Source organism: Panthera tigris, chromosome B1, assembly GCF_018350195.1.
Source record: "Panthera tigris isolate Pti1 chromosome B1, P.tigris_Pti1_mat1.1, whole genome shotgun sequence".
NCBI classification, from domain to species: domain Eukaryota; kingdom Metazoa; phylum Chordata; class Mammalia; order Carnivora; family Felidae; genus Panthera; species Panthera tigris.
Genome location: NC_056663.1, coordinates 46,763,797 through 46,784,683, shown reverse-complemented (window position 1 = coordinate 46,784,683; position 20,887 = coordinate 46,763,797). Strand labels below are relative to the sequence as shown.

Genomic DNA, 20,887 nt, shown 5'->3' with positions numbered 1-20,887 from the left:
CATGAAGCCTGAGTTTATTTCTTAGTTCTCTTTTCTTTTGATCTATGTGTCTCTTTTTTGCCAATACCATATTGTTTCACTTGTTTTAGCTTTGTGGTATAGTTTGAAATCTGGGAACATAATACCTCCAGACTGTTCTTCCTCAGTTGCTTTGGACATCTGGGGTCTTTTGTGATTCTTCATATATTTTAGGATTATTTGTTCTAGTTTTGTGAAAAAATCCCCCCCCCCCAAAAAAATACCAGTGGGTATTTTGATAGGTATTCAATTGGATCTATAAATTGTCTTGGGTAATAGTGACATTTTGACAATACTAATTTCTCTAATCCATGGTCATGATTTATTTTTCCATTTATTTGTGTCATCTTCCATTTATTTCATCTGTGTCTTAAACAGTTTTCAGAGTATAGAAATTTTACCTCCTTTGTTAAATTTTATTCCTAAAATTTGTTGATGCACTCATAAATGGGGTTGTTTTCTTAATTTCTCTTTCTGATAATTCATCTTAGTGTATAGAAACCAAACAGATTTCTCTATATTAATTTTATAGTCTATAATTTTACTAAATTCATTCTTTAGAATGAGAAAGAATGAGAGCGTATGTGTGTGTATGTGTGTGTGCTTTATGGTAGAGTCGTCAGGGTTTTCTGTGTATAGTATCATGTCATCTACACATAGTGACAGTTTTACTTCTTTCTTACCAATTTGGGTGCCTTTTCTTTGTCCTTTTGATTGTTTGCAACCAGTACTTCCAATACTGTGTTGAATAAAGGTTTGTTAATATTTTTGTGGTGGTGTATTCTGAGTATTTTCTCTTTCTGTTTTGAATGTCTACTACAGAAAAGGTTTTTTCTTTGTAATTATCATGAGATTTACACAAAATATAGTTGTAAGTCTATTTTAATATGACAACTACTTCAGTCATATGTAAACACTCCATAATTTTACTTCACTCCTCCATATGTTTTATGTTATTGATGTCACAATTTGTATCATTTTTTTATATTGATGCCACAATTTACATATTTTCACATTTCAGCATATTATATACTGAGATATTAAGTAGGGAAGATATTTGGGTCAGTGTGGGGCAACATAATAGGTTAATGAGTGATGCTGATTGAAAAGTCTATACTAGGTGTTACCTGTGAGAGGCAAGGGAGAATCGTTTCCATATGCAACAGAATCCAGTTTTTGATCATGTATCATTATCATTCGTCTAAGATCAAGAAGGGAGCAACCAACAAGAAGGAGATATTCTTCAAATAGGGACCCAGTAATTTGCCAATAAAATCCTGATTCTGGGACCTATTTGGTTTACACAATAACATACTAACTTTTTAGTGTTGTCTTTGTACATCACCTGTTCTTACCAAAGCCTATGCATCCTGTTGATCTTGTGTATCCCAGTAAAATACAATTACTATTTTTACTTATTTTCCCTATATTTTGTAAATTAACTGAACCAAATTTGGTTATTCATAATCATTAAGTGGTTTTGGTGCTGATTTATTATTGTTTTTCTTTGCTTTTTAATGAGCAGTCATTGGAGGTAGGGAAAGTTTCATGTGTCTTCCTTCATACACTAGTTGCCATATGCCAAAGTATATTTTGGACCAGACCGTCCTACATAAACCAATATTTATTGGAATAAAAATGTGAAATTAGTCATAATCGTGTTAACTCAATAGCGATATGCTATTCTTTTAACAGCGATATGCTGTTCTTTTAAGAGTTCCACCTACAACTTGTATAAAAAAGTTGACTACAGCAAACACAACAGCTATTCTAGAGGCAAGAATTATTAAATATTATAATTGGTCTTCATAATCAGAATCTTCTGTAATTGTGGTGAGGTTCAAGGCTGTTTAAAAACCAAATCTCAGGTGCCATTTCAATGATACAGAATTTGTGTAACTAGTTCAGTCAAGGAGATATATAATATTTCTAGCCTATCCACACAATTTGAAATGGCACCACAAAATTTCCCAATGAAAACCCATTTCAAAAATCTTTTATGCTATTTAATAAAAATCTCTTTTTCTGATCAGAGATAAAGAAAACTGGAATGTTTTAGTAGCTACTATATCCTTTAGATTATCTGAGAGCCAACCCAGTTAAGACAAGTAACTACCCTTGGTTGTAAATTAAAGCTCTGCTTATCATATATTCACACACAAATGCATGCGTGTGCACGCACACACACACACACACACACACACACACACACACACACACACACACACCTGACTATCCTTAAGTATTTTAGCATATATTACAGATGTTACAACATCATTTTATAATGAGGACCATTAGTCTCAGAGAGGTTAATCAACTTGACTCTGAATTTACAAATAGTAACTGGAAAAAGAGAGTGTTGACCCCTCTCTTATGTTCTTATAAAGAACATTCATGCATGTTCTTTATAACCCATTATTCCTCATGAGCTTATTCTATCTCTGGGTGCTAAAATTCAAATGGGCCTATTTATTTCACTAAGCATGATATACTCCTTGGTACCAAGAAGGAAATGCTAAGGACTGCTGTAAAATATTTATCTGTTGCAACTTATTTCTTGGGGCACATAGCGACTTCTGTGTTAGTCAATTTGCTGTGGATGACAATGAGGTACCGTATCTGGGGAGGAGCATGGAGATGATTCAGTAGGAGTTAGTATCAACAGGTCAGTAAATTACTGCTGGCAGGGGGAAGCAAGCCACAGAAGCTGGCATGCCCAGATTGAACTAAATGGGAAAAAGTAAGAGAGATGGGAGTGGAAAAGCTCCCAGCTAGATACTGCATAGAAAAGGTGTGTTCTGACTCCATGTGGATGCAACTTGGGTAAATGATGTTGGTTTAGTTCTTTGGTGATTTCCAAAAGATAAACTATGGATTCCAATGAGAATGTGATAAATATCTAGTTCTAATCAAGAAGGACAGCACTGTATTATTTCTGCTCCATATCTTTTCCTGCTGATGGTAATAACTTCACACTACAAAGAATTCTCTTTTCTAACAAACCATGGTTAAAAGTGTTAAGATTTCTTTTTAATGAAGTGGTGCTTTCTGAAGTCATTCCCTTGAGGTCTGATTGCTGCCATAAAGTTAGCACCTGAGATACAATATAGAATTTGATTTACATACAGAATTCTATATGTTAATGTATCTGAAAGTGATATATTAGGTCAAAGTAGCTGATCATCTTTCATCATGGGAACAGAAACAGGAATTGTATGTTCTATGTTGATCCTCTTAGATACCTAAGAAAGGGCCACTTTCTTCCCTGCTTCTAATATGGAAATTGATGATATTTATGTGCTTTCTGTGGCTTATTTTTAAACATATATTTTGGTTGAAAAAATGAAATTCTGTGATATAGCCTAATAAGATAATTTGGTATTATTTCTTATCCAATTTTCAAAGGCATTTGTGAGGGGACTTTTGTTTATTTTTTGCTATGTATAAATTTGGTTTTACTTTTAATTAAGGTTTAGTTGACATTATATTAGATTCAGGTGTATAGCCTAGTGACTCAACAATTACATGCCTTAAAAAATTCTCACTGTGACACATGTTAACTACACTTCATGAGGGGACGTTTTCTTAACTTCTTTCTGAATCTTCATTCTCCTGACAGCAGATGACCGAGTTTGCAGTCTTTAGTGGAACAAACATCAAGGTCCCTATCTCCTTTCTGTCCTATTGAACTGTATATGTGTTACAGTGCTTGGTTTTATGCTTTACTTCATACCTTTTGTACATTCTGCTAGTTCTTTCTACTAAATCAAGTGATAAGCTGTTTCGGGGACTTGGCTAGATTCAGTTTGGAAGCATATTTAATCCAAGATTACTGGAAATGTTTAGAAAATGTTTACCTCCTAGAAAGTAATCAGTCAGATTTTTCCCTGGTCTTTGTGGAAGGACCTGATCGGTTTTCTTTTCTCTTTTAATGTAACACATAGAATGAGAGAGAGAGAGAGTGTGTGTGTGTATGTTTGTAATGCGTGTGTATGTGATGATGAATACATATACACACACACTTTTCCCAAATTCATTCATCTGCTAAAATCATACCAGAGAAGGAAAAACTCTTGTTTGTAAGTAATGCTCACCTTAGGAAAGTCAACAGCAACAGAAATTATAGGTTACACTTTTCTGACCTGGGCCATCTTGAATACATGTCTCTTTGACTCCAAGGTTTCTATTCTTTCAATGATATCATGCTTCCTTCTAGAACTGTATCTGAATCCCAACAGCCCGAGGTAATACAAATCTGGTAAGAATTATCATTGTTGACTGTAAGAAAAGGATAATTTTGATGAGTAATTGTGATATTAAAGGAAGGGGAAACTATGGCTAGAAGTCTTATTTATAATTTCTGGTCCATGGTAATAATTCATATTACCTCCCTTTCTTCACTTTTAAAGTGTCCCAATTTGGATGAGAAATTACAAAGTCACTTTAGCTGTGGGTGATGTTTTTATCCTGGGATCCAATTCATTGTTTGTTTGTTTCTTCCTTCCTCCCTTCCTCTGTCTCTCTGCGTCTCTCTGTCTCTCTCTCTTTGAGGGAGAGGGAGAGAGAGCTGGGGAGGGGCAGCGAGAGAAAGAGAGAATCACAACTAATCTCCTCACTGTCAGAGCGGAGCCCAATACAGGGCTCTAACTCACAAACCCTGAGATCATGACCTGAGCTGAAATCAAGAGTCAGATGCCTAACCAACGGACTTTTGGTCAGTTGAGCCACCCAGGTGCCTCATTTTCGCTTTTTTTAATTCTTTAAAAGTTCCTAGTAAAATAGTATTTTTCTAAGACATATTGTGAGTCTTAAAGGACATTTAAATTACTTAAAAATGTGTCTGCTGATTGGGCTGTAGTGCCCAATAAATGGTCAGTTGCATTAAAACAGAAGGTAATTTGGGTGAGCAAGTCGGACACACCACATTGTAAGAGGAAACATAACCTGGGGGGATTTATTGTTCATGCCCTTCTCTCCATCTAGTGTAGAGAATTTCAGAAAACTTAACTCCAAGTTATTCTGCATCTTCTCCTTTGGAGTCTGTTGCTATAATTACAGTGTTAAAACAGTCACAGGAGAACTTCAGAAGGTCTGGAAATTCCACCATATTCTATCAGGAAATAATACTCCCCTGTCTTGAAAGTTTTCGAAATTTTCCTTCAAAAAATCCTGTCGTTTTTGAGGCTCTTTTCCAGTATTTTCCAAAATTCCCCCTCCCACCACTTCCTTTCTTGCTCCTTGTAGAATTTTTAGCTGCAGCAGCAACACATTTTCTCATTCATTTGAAATTAATCTCTTTTAATAAACTGACTGGCATAGAGTAAAGAAAGAAGGAAGGCAACAAGGAAGGAAAGGAAAGGAAAAGAAAAGCCATTACTATGGAAATTCCATTGCATTCTGCCTCCATCAGATTAGGCTGATTGTTGTTCCATATGCTTTTTGACTCCTGGAGTTTTATTAGTTATTGTATTAAGGCCATTAGAGAATGTTTTAAAGACCTGCATTGAGGAAAGGACTGAAGTGAAGGATTAATTCATTTGCCTTAAATTTGGCGGTGGTGATCATGAGTTGTTTGGAAAGCTGAAACATAATGCCTTATTTTTCCTTAATAAATGTTTTCTCCCCAGCCCTAATTACTTTCCTAGATAGACTCACCTGACCCAGATTCCTTGCTCTGCAAGTTCATAACCCTGTAGAGCAGTGCTGCTGAAAACGTGGAGGGAGGACAGGCAGCGTCAGCAGCATCTTTCAAATTCTCAGAACTGTAATAAATTCAGTAAAGTTGCAAGAAGCAAAATCGACATGCAAAAATCAGTTTCATTTCTAGACATGAACAGTGAAATGTCTGAAAAAGAAATAAACTATTTTATTTACAGTAGCATCTCAAACAATACAATATTTAGAAATATGTTTAAGGAAGGTGAAAGATCTGTACACTGAAAACTGACTTTGCTGAAAAAAAGAAGACGAAGAGGAAAGACATTTTATGTTCTTGCATCAGAAGAATTAGGGTTGGTAAAACGTCTATACCAGTTAAAGCCATCCACAGATTGGGTGCGATCCCTATCAAAATTCCAATCTCATTTTTCACAGAAACAGAACAAATGATCCTAAAACTCAAATGGAACCATAAAAGATCCTGAGTAGCCAAAGCAATCTTGAAGAACACATAGTTGAAAGCGTCCCATTTTCTGGTTTCAAATTACACTACAAATCAATAGTTACAAAATCAGTGTAGGACCAGCATAAATATGGACACATCAACCAATGGAACAGAATCGGAAGCCCAAAAATAAAGCCATACGTATACAGTCAACTAATATTTGACAAGGGGGCCAAGAATACTCAATGGGGAAAGGATAGTCTTTGAATAAATAGTGGTGAGAAAACAGATTATTCACATGCAAAAGAATAAAATTAGATCCCTCTTTTATACCCTTCACAAAAATTAACTCAAAATGCATTAAAGATTTAAGTGTAAGACCTGAAACAGTAAAACTCCAAGAAGAAAATAGAGGCAATAAGCTCTTGGATGTTGGTCTTGGCAATGAGTTTTTGGATAGGACTGGTACAGGGAGGGTACCTTTCACATGGGGGATTTATTTAAGGGCAACAAGGGTCAGAGGGTCCTTCTTGCACGGCTATGTGTGCAATCCCTTTAATTCAAGATAATTAATATGCCAAAGTGGCATATTATGGGGTGACATAGTCTGTCCCCCTTCAACTTCTAGTGACTAGCGTTTGTTAGTATGGAGACTTCAAAACTTTCTAATTCCAAGTTGTTGCTAACTGTGTTGAACTGCTCGTCATTACTGGACCAAAGTCCAGATTTTCCTCTGTCCCCCACTCTCAGGTTTTTCCCTCATTGGGCCCTTCCACTGGTACATTACATCTCCACTCTGCTCTGTCACCAAAATCTGCCCATTTTCCAGGATGCTGTATGCGTGGTAGCTCATTCATGAAGCATTTCCTGACTCTCAAACTCCCCCTCTAAGAATACTGGTCTGTGCCCCCACGTTCGTCTAAAATATCTTGTATCTCCTTGATATTTCTTCATTAAACAAATATTTACTGAGTGTCTGCTTTGCCAACAAAGTAAGAAAACAGATTTAGTTCCTGCCCTTATGGAGCTTATATTTTCTGTGCTTGGGAACTAGAATTTTTCTCATGTAATTTAACTCATTTCACATCATGTTGTCAGTATTTTTCCTTCTTTTATGTGTTTAACTGTATTGAAAGCTCCATGAGATCATCCTGCCTCTCTTTAGCTTGCTGTTGTTTATACATAGTAGTTCAGTATATTTTAGTTCCGTTGAGGACCTCTCTATATTATAACTAAAGGGACTCTATCTAACATGTGTTGTGATTGCCAGTTTTTGACCTTTTGCCTGCAGTGTTGATCTGTTTAGCCTGACCTTTGTAACTGTTCTATGCATTTCTGCCTTTCAGGAATCTATTCCCATTTGTGATGTTGTGATTTATAATAGGTAACATATATTTAGTCTTTGACCCCTTTTCTGGCACTGAACTCCTAAAACGCTTGGAATTTCCAGAAATGAGAGTAATAAAGGTGTTTTTGTCATGTTAAAGAGGCTTTCCAAAAGCACCTAAGGATGGGGGCTGGTTGCCTGGAGAATGGATCCCAGGATTGGAGGATTGGAACTTTCAGGCACCCGTCCCCCACAAGAGGGGCTGAGGGTTGAGGACAATTGCTAGTGAGCAAATATTTCAATCAATTATGCCTAAGTAATGAAGCCTCCATAAAAACCAAAGAGGATGAGCTTCCGGGAGCTTCTAGGTTAGTGCCTACGATGCTTCCATGTGCCACCATGCTGGGCTGTAGACTCCCATGAGGACAGAAGCTCCTTTGTTCACTACCTCACCATATGTAACTCAGCATCTGGCTGTTGATTCTTATCCTTTTATGTCCTTTGTAACAAGTTGGTAATCTAGGGAGTAAGCTAGTTTGCTGAGTTCTGTGAGCCTCTCTAGAAAATTAATTGAATGCAAGAAGAGGTACCCCTGATTTATAGCTCATTGGTCAGAAGCAGAAGGTAAGAACCTGGACTTCCGATTGGCATATGAAGAAGGGACAGTCTTGTGGGACTGAGCCCTCAGAGTAGATAGAGTCAGAATTGAAGTGAATTGTAAGACACCCAGCTCCTGGGGGAGAATTGCCTAGTGGTACAGGGGGAAAACTTGCAGGCATCTGAATTGGTCCTAGAACCTTACTATTTATCTTCCTGCTCCACAAAGCCTTTTTAGACCATGTGGACCCATAATGTTTCCTTATAAAATCCTCTACTCTGGATATTACTCTGGATTTTTCTGGAACTGTTTAGTGACACATTTTTGTTAAGTTTATGTTATACTAGACGTGATACCTCAGCTAAATGTTAAACTCCTCGAAGGCCAAAAATACAAATGTAACCTGTTTAGCACTTAGTAATATGTCTTGTCCAGGAGTGCTGAATAAATCTAGATTGAGGGCACGTATGCTAATCCACGCCCACATGGCTCAGTAAAATTTCATCCTTGTCACTTCTGGTGACCATTAGCTTGCATGCCCTGTGCCTTGCCCATAGCAGGGGTATTACTGTCCTCTACCAATAAAGAAAATATCCTCCACGAGATAGCCAGCCATACGCTTATCTGCGTTTTCTATTCTGACCTACTCTCAGTTATTAATTACCCTGAGATCTATAATAATCTGCAGATTGGTTCTTTACATTGAGACTTAGGAAGGCAAAAGGACTTTTGAGTTTGTATAATGATAAAGTAATAATCCATGTGATACCTTTTGACACAGGTTCTGTCATCTACATTATATGGGGAGAGCTATGTACTGTTTATAAAATATACTCACGAGCAAATGAAAATTAACTACAGTAGTTTCTGAAAGCCATTTTCATCCCCTTCAGTAAGAAATTAGTAATATTTTTTTTTATAATCTAGGTGGCTAATTGAGTTGTTCATTTACTAGCCAATCCTTGGCACTAGGTGCCAAGCATGTTAAGTTTTGTATATGTGTTCCTTTAATTTTTAAAAAGTTGTTAGAGAAAGAGAGCATGGGAGTGGGCGAGAGGGGCAGAGAGAGAGAGAGAGAATCTTAAGGAGGGTGCATGCTGATGTGGGGCTCATTCCCACTGCCCTGGGATTATGATGAGAGCCGAAATCAAGAGTTGCCAGCTCAGGCACCCTGTGGTTGGAACTATTATTATCTCAGTTTTACAAATGAAGAAACAGGTGTGGAGAGGTAAGATGTGCTCACCCAAAGGTGTTGAGCTAAGGTTTCAACTCTGGAAGAAATGGTCTGGAGTTTTATAATCTTGTCATACTCTTAAACTGTATGCTCTGTTGAAACTTTGGCTCTAACATATTCTTGTCTGTGTATCTGTGTGGGCCCTGCTGGGACACTTCTTTCCTCTGTCACCAAATGGAAGTCAGTTTCAGTTTGCACTTGTTCCTAAAAGTCCGTTAGCTCTGTCGCTAAGCCTTCACTGCCTTTGGTCTTTCTCATAGTTCTTTCTTCAAGTTGATGTTGTGTTGCATACTGTGATTGTGAGGAGAGATTTGCGGTTCCTTTGATAAGGGAAAGCCACTTCCTGTTGGGAAACAAACCTAAACTAGAACTTTCTTTTGTGAGGCCCCCGTACTTCCTATGAATCCCCTTTCTTCACTCCCCACGCTCATGCAATGAGCAGGCATTTGACATATTTGTTTAATGAAAGAGTTACATAGATTCTTCTCCATATAAGGTGTTTGGACTAGCAGTACCTGTCCAATTCGAAGTGCGGTACTTGAGGCGTCTGGGTGGCTCACTGGGTTAAGCGTCCAACTCTTGATTTTGACTCAGGTCACCATCTCACAGTGTGTGGGGTGGAGCCCCATGGTGGACTCTGTGCTGACAGCTCGGATTCTCTGTCTCCTCTCTCTTTGCCCCTCACTCACCTGTCCCCTCTTCCTCTCTAAATAAATAAACATAAAAAAGAACATAATTTAAAAAAACCCACAAACCAGTAGCAACCACTTAACAAATTCTTAGTGTGTGAATGGATGTTGAGTCACAAGTGCACTATGCAAATCTGTTAACTTAATTGAGCTTCAGTGTGTGTGTGTGTGTGTGTGTGTGTGTGTGTGTGTGTGTGTGTGTAGAAAAGAGAATTCCAATTTCCTTCATTAACAAACATTATCAAGCCCCAAATCCACATGATGCTATCTTAGTTGCCACCCAAAATTAGTTTAAAGGAGACACAGTAGAGGCCTTTTTTGAATTCTTTAGGATTTAAAGCACAAAAACAGTGTTGCTGATGAATTTGCACGAGGCATGCAGACAAAGAAGGGCATTACATAGAAAAATAAATGGATATTACTGACTACCATTCCATGAGCCGCAGGTATGTATTGTCCAAATGGACTTATGTGAAAGGTTTCTAATGGAAAGATAACAGACGTAAGGCCTCTTCAGATGGAGACATTAGTATTCTGATCCAAGAGCATCAGAGGCATTAGTTTACTTTGAATATTTTCATATCTTTTTACCACTGGGGCCTTTAGTATTGGAACAAATTGATGTCTAGAGTCCAAAAAAGCTGTTTAGTATGTGATAGTAGAAAATTAAATAATGCATTTGTCCTGCAGGCTTCTGGCTCTCACACTTATGCAAAATCGGTAGAATACCCACAGCCTCTTTTTTGAATGTCAGATGTCTTCATTGGAATGGGAGGCAGTCTATTTAATTGCTGACCTCAAATGAATGGCAGGAGGATGAGGTTGCATTTCTACATCTGAGTTTCTGTGCCTGTCTCCAATAGCATTTGCTGACACTGAGGAAATGAATTATCATCCTCACATTCAGAAGTTTTTTTCTAGTCATTACCAGTGGTGCCCATTCTGTACACCATCTCCATCGATGTGGAGATTTCAGATTTAGGAAGTGAATGTATTGTATTTTGTCAGCCTTGAAAAATGGATGCATTAGGAAGGATATCCAAGGCAAAGTTAACTTGGAAGCGGGTGGCATTAACCATCCAAGTTCAAATTTCTGGCAACTCTTGGTCACACTAATCTAAATGATTGTAACTTGAGGGATGACCAGAATCTGCCTTGACAACAGAGTTCTAAGAGCAGTTAGGAGTAAAGCAAATCAAATAAGAGAATCATTCTGGTTTTTTTTTTTTTTTTTAATGTTTATTTTTGAGGGGAGGGGCAGAGAGAGGGAGACACAGAATCAAAGCAGGCTCCAGGCTCTGAGCTGTCAGCACATAGCCTGACAAGGGGCTCTAGCTCAAGAGCTGTGAGATCATGATCTGAGCCGAAGTCAGATGCTCAAGGGACTGAGACACCCAGGCGCTCCTTGTTCTGTTTCTGTAACAGTTGGTTTTAAATTTGTTTCTGTGGGAACGGAAAAGAGGGTATAAAGTCCTCTGGCATTTTCTGGGTTAATGTCTCCTCCTAATTGCTGTTTGGCCTAGTTCTTTTTTTGTCTGTGTTCCCTCCTTGCAGGGCTCCTGGCTGCTTTGCATCTCAAGGGGGTAGCATATTCAGGACTCCACTTTCCAATGTGGGTTTCCAAAAGGCAGAGTGAGACATCTGCCACCCACCCACTCTCCTGCCTACCAGGACATTCCTCATTCTCCTTTAGCTGGAGTGTAAAATTAACCTCCTGCCCACACTCAGTGGAAGGGGCTGGCTTTGGTTTTTGTAAGCCATCGTTTTCTTTCCTCTCCTCCCCCCACCTCCCCACACAGCATATCTCCTAATGGCAGAAAAATACAGAATCAGAGAAATAGATGAAAGCATTAAGAAAGAAAGATACGGGCACCTGAGTGGCTCAGTCGGTTGAGCGTATGACTTTGGCTCAGGTCTGTGAGTTCGAGCCCCGCGTCGGGCTCTGTGCTGACAGCTCAGAGCCTGGAGCCTGCTTTGGATTCTGTGTCTCGCTCTCTCTCTGCTCCTCCCCTGCTCACACTCTGTCTCAAAAATAAATAAAACATTTAAAAAAATTTTAAAGCAAAAAAGATATTCATACTTGACTGTTTCCATTGCATAGCGTATTAAATTGCACAATACACTGGGTCTTGGGGTCTTGGGTTTATGACCCACCATTATGATCTACCAACATCTCTCTTGCCCAGTTTCTTTATATTATATAGAAGTGAATGGAGGGTTGCCTGGGTGGTTCATTCGTTGGACCAAAGTGTGGGACTCTTGATTTCAGCTCAGGTCATGATCTCTCGGTTCGTGAGATCGAGCCCTGTGTTGGGCTCTGTGCTGACAGCACGGAGCCTGCTTGGGATTTTCTCTCTCTCCTTCTCTCTTTGTCCCTCCCCCGTTCTCTCTCTCTTCCTCTCTCTCTCTCAATAAATAAATAAACTTAAAAAAAAACACGAAAGAAACGCATGGAAGGGGGAAAATAACCTGTGGCCATGGCTGTTGTAGTAGTGGTTCTTAAACCTCTTGGCCTGGATAGGTAGAGATCCAGAGCTTACAGGAGGTCACAGCACACCAGAAGAGACATGTGAGAAAATGCAAGCAGACCTTTTTTTGGTTTGTTTTTTTTCACTGATTCAGAGATTCAGGAGTTACTGGTGAAGGGGATCAGAATATGCCACCTCAAAATATGCCACTCTGTCACAGGGGTTATTTTGAGCCAAAAGCACTTGAGGGAAAGCAAACCCAAGAAGAGACCTCTGCTTTCTCCTTCTTTGCCTAAAAGCAGGGCATCAATTTTTTTTTTTTTTTTCCAGTGGTGAATGCACCCTCCTCCCTTTTCCTGTGCTGGTAGAAAGAAAACAACCTCCGAAGCACCAGAGGTAGAAAGTTTGCCCTGAGAGACGTCTGTGCAAACTGATGTTACTAAAATAACCCTTATCTTTCATTAGTTTCCAAGCATGGTCACTTTCTCAGTTTCCTGCTTGTGAGAGCTCAAGCCCCTTTGCCTTTGTACAGTCCTTTCTCCACAACTTACCACCCTTTATTAAGATGATAGGTGAATTCTCAAGCCTAATGATTTAATTGGGTTTTTGCTTGTTTACTGTGAACCTACCCATACTCATAAAAATGAAAAACACTGAAATATATTTACCTTTTTTCCTGTTAACCTGGAGTTTTGTCTTTTCCATTCACCAACCCCAGTGACACGCCTAAGAGTGTAGGGGGCAAGTTTATCCTCTCCTACACTGGTGAAGAACTGTTTCTTATTTATCCTCTTTCTAGACTCAGAAAAAAACTTCTCTAGAGCTCATTTATAACTCCTAGCTTCAAATGAAAAATATCCCATGCCATGAATTTCCTCCTTTTTTTTTCTTGAATATTTTTTAGTGTTTATTTACTTTTGCGAGAGAGAAGGAAAGGGAGAGAGAGAGAGAGGGAGAGGCGTGAGTAGGGGAGGGACAGAGAGAGAGAGAGAATCCAAAGCAGTCTCCATTCTCTGTGCTGTCAGCACAGAGCCCGATACAGGGCTTGAACCCACGGACCGCAAGATCATGACCTGAGCCAAAGTCAGATGCTTAAGGAACTGAGCCACCCAGGTGCCCCATGAATTTTCTCCTTTTATCCAACAAACATTTATTGAACCCCTTCATTAGTAAGGCTTACTTCTTGCTCTCATGTGGCTGACAGTCTAGCAGAGATGATTTTTTAGGGTGCATAGAGAGTTTAGATTTGTTCCGGTAAAAATTACCATATAGATGGAAGGTACCATGCTATCTAAACCCATCATGCATCTATCTATCTGTTAGTCATTCATCCATCTTTCAGTCCATCTATTTACATTGTTGTGCTTTCAGATATGGACTATATAAAGTAGTAACCATAGTAAAATAATGTTTTAAACTTTTAAATACTTAAAATTAAAAAAAAATTAAATTAGAAATGGGTGTTCTATTATCATGTAAAAACTACAGATGACAGCTGTGAAACAAAATACAAAATGGCCAGGAATTTAGAGACTGTACTTTCTATTTAAGGTAAACCTAATGGCCTGAATAACTCAGATATTTAAGTATTATTTTAAGGAGAGAATCCATTTATCCAGAGAGGCAAGCATATTGCGGATTCCATATGCTGTGAGGAATCTCATTGGAATGTTACCTAGCATCATAATTAGTTGGCGCTTCTGATTTTTTCCCTCATGGTGGAACGTGGGTCACTAGGCTGCTATTGTCTTTAGGCCAGTCATTGTAAACTGGTATCAGAATCACCTGGAGGGCTTGCTAGACGTGAAAACACAGATCGGCTGGGTACCGTCCCCAGGCTCCATTTAGTTTTTTCAAGCCTTGGATTGGAGGCCCTCCCACGTTAAAGATTGGTGAACTTCAAATTTTGACTCTGTGGGGGTGGATGATTCCAGGGATGGGGCCTGGAATCTGCATTTGCAGGTCCGGCTCATGTTGCTGGTCATGGAAATGCACCTTCAGATCCAGCCCTCAGGGACACAGCAGGTCACCAAAATTAGAAAAGCTTGGGTGAGATTAACCCCTCTTTGTGGATGTTTAGTGGACAGTTGGGGATCATCATGTGCACCTATTGTGTCCTTACTGCCCTGTGAGCCTAGGGTGATAATCACAGCATCACTTTGCTTAAAGTAGAAATGTGTTTGGTGAGGCAGGACCTGCCTGACCACAATGGGCCAGGGGAGAAAGAGTTATTGATGGAATTGACCTTATCTGTCAGATTATTTGTTAAAAGTCAAGAGTTATTAGATCCAATAGTGCTTCCCATCATTACATAGGCATCTTGGTCTTAATGCTGCATTTCTTAGTAATGTTATCTGGCTTGTTAGGAAAGGACAATGGGAAACACAATTTGTGGGCTGGGTATGGGGCCATTTTCTTAGGTGTTGCAAGATGGCACTCACTAAACATGTATCTCACTCTTAAGTTTCTTAGCAGCTGTGGTCTTTGAGATACATAGATGATACTATGCTGTTACCTATTTGACTTGGAGTGCATTTAGACAAGATTTTGTCTTGGCTCAGAGATTTATTAATGGATGCCCTGGAGCAGATTTTCTTATTGTTTCCAACTGGGCCACATTTCCTCCTCTGCTGAGGGGATACTGGTACCTAGCCTTAATTAGGGCTGCTTCAAAGATGAAATCTTACAGCCTGTGAAATGAGCGACATGTAATAAATACTTAATTCTTTCCCTTTCTTTGTATGTCATTTGCTTAATATTAAAAATTTTAAAAATTAATTGAAATTCCCGATTTCAGACATAATTGGAAAGATTTTTTGGTCTCAGGACGTTTCTGTGTTCTTTAAGACTCAGACTGGAGGCCTCCCAGTCAAAGACTGAGCAACTTCAGATTCTGGCCACCTGCTCCCCTTCCTGTCTTTCCTCCTCTGTCTGAACAGGGTGGCAGTGGCCAAGGTCTAACTGTGTCCAGCTAGTCCATTCTTACCATACTATTTATCATCCCTAAGGTGGCAAGTTTGAATATGTCTTTACACTTCTGATAGCTACTGATAACTTACCAATTTCCATCATAATAGAGCCAAGTAGGTCCCTTTCAAAGGAGTCTGTCAGGCTGTTTGAAATATGTCTATCCTTTTGTCTTGGGAGCTCCCTGCAGGCAGGGATATAGAACCTGGCTCTAAGTGGGCAAGAAAGCTTGGAATGGCATCTAATACCCCAAATCCATGAGGCAGGGACATGTCTAAGGGCAGTGCTCTGCTGCTTTACTAATTTTCCAGGGCCCTCGTTCCCTGAGTCCCTTAGGAAACTAATGGGCAGAATGTCTTTGAGGACACGGTCTTGTTTACTCTTTATCCTTGTGCTTGGTGCGGTGTCCACACAGTATGGGCTCCATCACGATTTTTGAATAAAAGGAAGTAATAAAAGAATTTCTGTGTGATCCCAAGTCATCCAAGAATCTCATGAAAGATTGGCAAGCACCTTTTTAAAAGACCCATTCAAATTGGCAGTGAAGCAGGAAGCATCCTATTAAGGCCTTGTGAAACTGTATTAGTTTTCAGCTCTTTGGTGGACTGCTTTGCACCTTAATAATGTAGCTGCAGGACCGTCCCTGCTCCTACAGAACAGAATGTTGGAGCCGTTTCTTAGAGATTGCCCAGGGCAGTCCCCTCATCGTACAGAGGAGGAAACTCACCGCCCTTCTGGGGAGACTGTTTTCTGGCACAGAAATGCCTACCGATACCTTTTCCTACCTTGTAGTGAACCCAGAAATGAGTTGTGTAATTTAATACGAATGACCATCAGGATACGTTCCACAGAGAAGCCCTGCTAATGGTGGTTATTGACCCTGTCAGTTGCTTGCTGCTGAGGGCTCACCTTGATTGGTAGTTGAAGAGTGCTACCATTTTCCGAGGCCACCAGCACTGACCTGTTGGCCATGGGATTCAGTCCCTCTTCACTCCAACAAAGAACCTTTAATTAATAGCATCTAAAGGAAAACAAATAAGAGAACGGGGCTGCCATGGAAAGCCCTCACTTAGGCCACCAAGGAAAACCAAGAGGCTGATCTTAAGTAACGAGACACTTCCAGGTGGATGAAAACAGGTGCACCAAGAGCAGAGCCCAGGGATACTGGAAATTGTTGGGACACGTCCAGGGTCAGAGACATGATCCAAAAGGAAAGCAATGAAATAAAACATTCTAAGCAGCCTTTTTAAGGCCAGGGGGACTTCATGCAAGCTTCAGATTTTATTGGGTTTTCCTGTTATTTCTTATTTTTATCCAAACAAGTAGCATTTTCATTAGGTAAACAAATCACTTCACTCTCCTCTGTTTTGTGTTCTCCTCCCTTTTTTCCTTTTTTGGTCTCTGCTACCATGCATGTGTGGTTAAAACATCTCAGTAGGCCTGTGAGCCAGTAGATATCTCAATGGAAATTGTTGATTGATATATATTAATAATTTTTCTTCGTTGTTTTTTAGGGTGTGGTATGGCCAGAAGGAGGGTAATATTAAAGAGGCTGATTTGATTTCATAAGTAGTTCTTGCTCCCTATTGATGACAACCTTTTGTACCCTGGTGCAAGCAAGAGACTGCTGCCTTCATTCATTTGGGGTGTCTCAGTTAGGTGATGCTAGATAATTTCCAGCCACAATGCAAAGTCTTTAACTAGAAATGATAGTATTGCCAATAACAAGGAGAAGCAGGCTAATATTTCAATTTTTACATTCTTGGCCCCGTTTTTCTTTCACGCTGAAATGTTATTGAAGTATAACTGCTTGTTGAACACACATTAATTCTGGAATTTGTGGTGAATCCAATCACACATAGCTGAATTCACCAGCTCACTGCATAAGCCTTTTGACATTTGAGGCCAAATGTTCAAATCACAAAGCTGAAGGTCGTGGTGTGTATTAGACAAGGAAGAATTAAGAAGATACATAGCCCCCACGATCTCTTGCACAGTCTTTTCAAACCTGTCACCATCACCAATGCTTTACTTATTAGATTAGGTGAAGGAAATGCTTTTATTTATTTGTTTGTTTGTTTATACAGGGCTTAGTTGTGGTGGGTGGAGTCCACTGGTACTAACAGTCAAATGGGAAAGCCTCTTATTTCAACTGTAGACCCTTCCTGTTAAACTAATGAGCCTTCTGCTTTGATTTCTTCCGTGCTATTGTATATATTTTTAGGGTTGATTTTATGCCATTGGACACTCCTTCTATAACTGGCAAACATTTGCATGAACACGGCTCATTAAGTATTTTTAGATCTACCCTGGCCTTTGCAGAATGTGACTGAACTGGAGAGTTCTATCGCACAGGATTCAGCTCCCTAAACACGGGAAGCGGTGACAGCCGCTTGTGAGGGGGTCAGCCAGCTCCTTTGAGCAGGAGAGCCGGTCCCTAACTGATCTGGAAGTTTGGCGTGAAGGGAAAGGGAAAATAAGCTCACTTTTGCATAAAGTTAGAAAACTTGGATTTTCAAATTTTATTTCCTCCTGGAACATTAGAAAGACTCTGCACTAGGCAGTGAGATGGCAGTTGCTAGCGTGGCTGCTTTCTGAGCAAGAGAGCGGGAAGCGTTCCCTTTGCAAAACGTTGCTGAGGCTTGCTTTCCCTAAAAGAGGTTGTAATCTCCCCAGGGGGACTGCCTTCGACAGTTTGAGAGATGCTAGTTTGGAGCAACTCAAGACACCTCATGGAAATGCAGGTTAAAACCAAGTCCACTCAGGAAATGGACCAGGGGCTGTAACATGAAATGCAAAGGTTGAACTTGAGCATTTGCAGTTACACCAGGACCACAAAACCTCTGAAACACACGTGGCGTCGTCAACGGACTCAGAATCCCCTGGGTGGATAGGGTTTGAACCAAGGAAATGCGGTGGCCACAGTGCTAAACCACAATGCCAATTAATTTTTATCCATTGATTTTTTGACAGTATGTTTTATTTATCACGCCTGCATCTTTCTCCCTCTTTGTTTAGAGTGATGCAGGAGCCTTTAAAGGTTTGCAAGCTGCCCGAAGCCTTTGCTCACGTGTTGGGGACAATTTTCCTGATCGGTCTGTTTTTCTAGGTGTTTTTCTCTGTTTCTCGCTCTGTTCTGTGCATATGCCCTTCAAGCTAATTTGGATCGCCCTGTCCTTTAATCCAGCGCAGTTAGAAGGCTCACTTGCCCTTGCCATCAGCGGCAGTGATTCATTCTATTTATATTTTCGGACTTTGTCCATCCAGTGGTCTGTTTATTTGGAAAGCAAAACAGGAAATGTGGTTAGGATGATTCTCATTATTGGCTCCTGAGCGGATCCTTACCCAATTATGATTCCACTTCTGCATATAGGCAAGTGAGGCAGACTAGATTCTGGTGTTTGGGGTTGCTGGATGTGACAGGGTTTTGAGTGTGAGATGGGATTGACATGATGATGTTGTTCCCTGAGTCGTTAGAATAAAGTTACAGTGCATTATACCCTTTGACAGGAGAGGTGATGGGGGAGCTGGTAGAGAATGGACATTTACTGAAGGGTGATTGTTGAGAGATTCCATGTTCCGTAGGTGGGCTAGGGTCTTTCAGTTCCGGGGCTCCCTGTTTCTGGGTTTATATCTCAGGCTTCAACATTGCTTGCATTTCGAAGCTCCTACTTCTGTGCTATGTTCCGAGGGAAAGAGGAGTGTTGAGGCTTGTGTCTGGAAAGATTCCATAAGCAGAAGCAAAGCGGAGCTGTGTCAGGTGGTGGAGAGCCCATCCATGACCTGAAGGAGGTGACAAAATCCAGTATACACAACCATTAATGGATCGTAGCAGGTAATGAGAGCAATTCCATTGCAGTTTGGAGAAGAGATGCATCCATCCCGCTCTTTGAATGTTGTTAGAACTGGAGGAGCAAATGAGAGAACAGGAAGTGGTTATAAGCATGTCTTGGTGAGATGCAGCCTCTACATGAAGAAACACTACTTCCTTAGTCCTCATGGCACCCCAGTGAGCAGGGCCTGGGAAATCTGCTTCTTGGGCAGGTGAGGGTGGGAAACCCTTTGCTTAAGGTCATAACTATGTTTCTGGAATAAAACTGAAATTGGATCCAGTCGCCCTTTGGAGAAGGCTGTAAGTGGGATCAACAATGAATAACAAACTGCCCACTGGGCTGGATACAAGACCTTTGGCTCTCTCTATGGAGCTGGCGGATGTTAGAGGTTCTTGAACCCAGGCCTTTCGTAATCAGTGAGGAGACAGATACCCTGGGTAATCACATGATACCTGTGTGAGCTTTCTGGTGTTCTTAAATGTGATTTTAATCCTTAGAAAAACTATTTAAGGGCTACTTTCATTTTGAGTTAGAACATTTGCTTTATTAAAATTAGATTCAAAAATTGAGTTCTTTCTTAAGCTTTGGGTTCAATTTACAAATCTAATTATTTTACTAAATCTGGCAACTTTAGCAATCACTTTCAAAGGGTTTTTTTTTTCCCACAACCTAGTTAATTAAATCACTTAAATATTTTAAACTGCACTTATAAATTTAAGATACTCGATTTTCTTTTTAAGCACTTAAATTGTCTAACAAATAAACTTTCTCATGTGCTTAAATAACACTTGTAAATCCTATAAATTAAAGTTGTAAATATGGTGGGTCTTAATTCTTCTGCACATTACAAGATTATTTAAAACTTTAAGTTGGTAGCTATAAGAAAAATTTCCTAAAGTTTTAAAAGTTAGGGGTACCTGGCTGGCTCAGTTGTTAGAGCATGTGACTTGTTTATCTCGGGGTCATGAGTTTAAGCCCCACACTGGGTGTGGTACCTACTTAAAAATAAAAAAGACAAAAGTTATTCAGTTATGCCTTATTTAAAACTTGAATAATACACATGATTTCTTAGGTATTCTATGTTGAATTCTCTTAAACAGTACAATAGTGTATTTAAAATATCAGCTGCATGGGGTGTCTGGGTGGCTCAGTTGACTAAGCATTTGACTTCAGCTCAAGTCACGATCTCATGTTTCATGAGTTTAAGCCCCACGTGAAGCCTGCTTCACATTCTCTCTCTGCCCCTCCCCTACTTGGTTCTCTCTCTCAGAGATAAATAAGCATAAAAATAAAAAAAATCAATTGCACACAGAATATTATTAAATTTAACAAATATAATAATAGGCTAAGACTGATTGAATTTATAATTTTTGTACTTTTTTTTTTAGTGTTTATTTTTATTCTTGAGAAAGAGAGAGAGGGAGAGACATGTGTGCGTGCACATGCAAGCAGGGGAGGAACAGGGAGAGGGGGAGGTAGAGAATCCTAAGCTGGCTCCACACTCAGCTTGGAGACTGATGTGGGGCTCAATCTCACAACCATGAGATCATGATCTGAGCCAAAATCAAGAGTCACACACTTAACTGACTGATCCACCCAGGAGTCCCTGTACTTTTTTTTTTTTTTCTTAATTTCCCTAGGATTAAATGA

General features: G+C 39.7%; 1 protein-coding gene across 3 annotated transcripts in view; it reads left to right on the top strand.

Annotated features, from left to right (window-relative positions):
* UNC5D (unc-5 netrin receptor D) overlaps nucleotides 1-20,887 on the top strand; it is a 547,698-nt gene that overhangs the window by 205,527 nt on the left and 321,284 nt on the right. Inside the window, exon 1 of one of the 3 annotated variants that reach the window (XM_042983509.1) lies at nucleotides 19,004-19,239. The exons of the other annotated variants lie outside the window; for them this stretch is intronic. The gene's annotated coding sequence lies outside the window, so the exon portion shown is untranslated. Of the gene's footprint in view, nucleotides 1-19,003; nucleotides 19,240-20,887 lie in introns of those variants that run through there. 3 annotated transcript variants of the gene reach the window in all.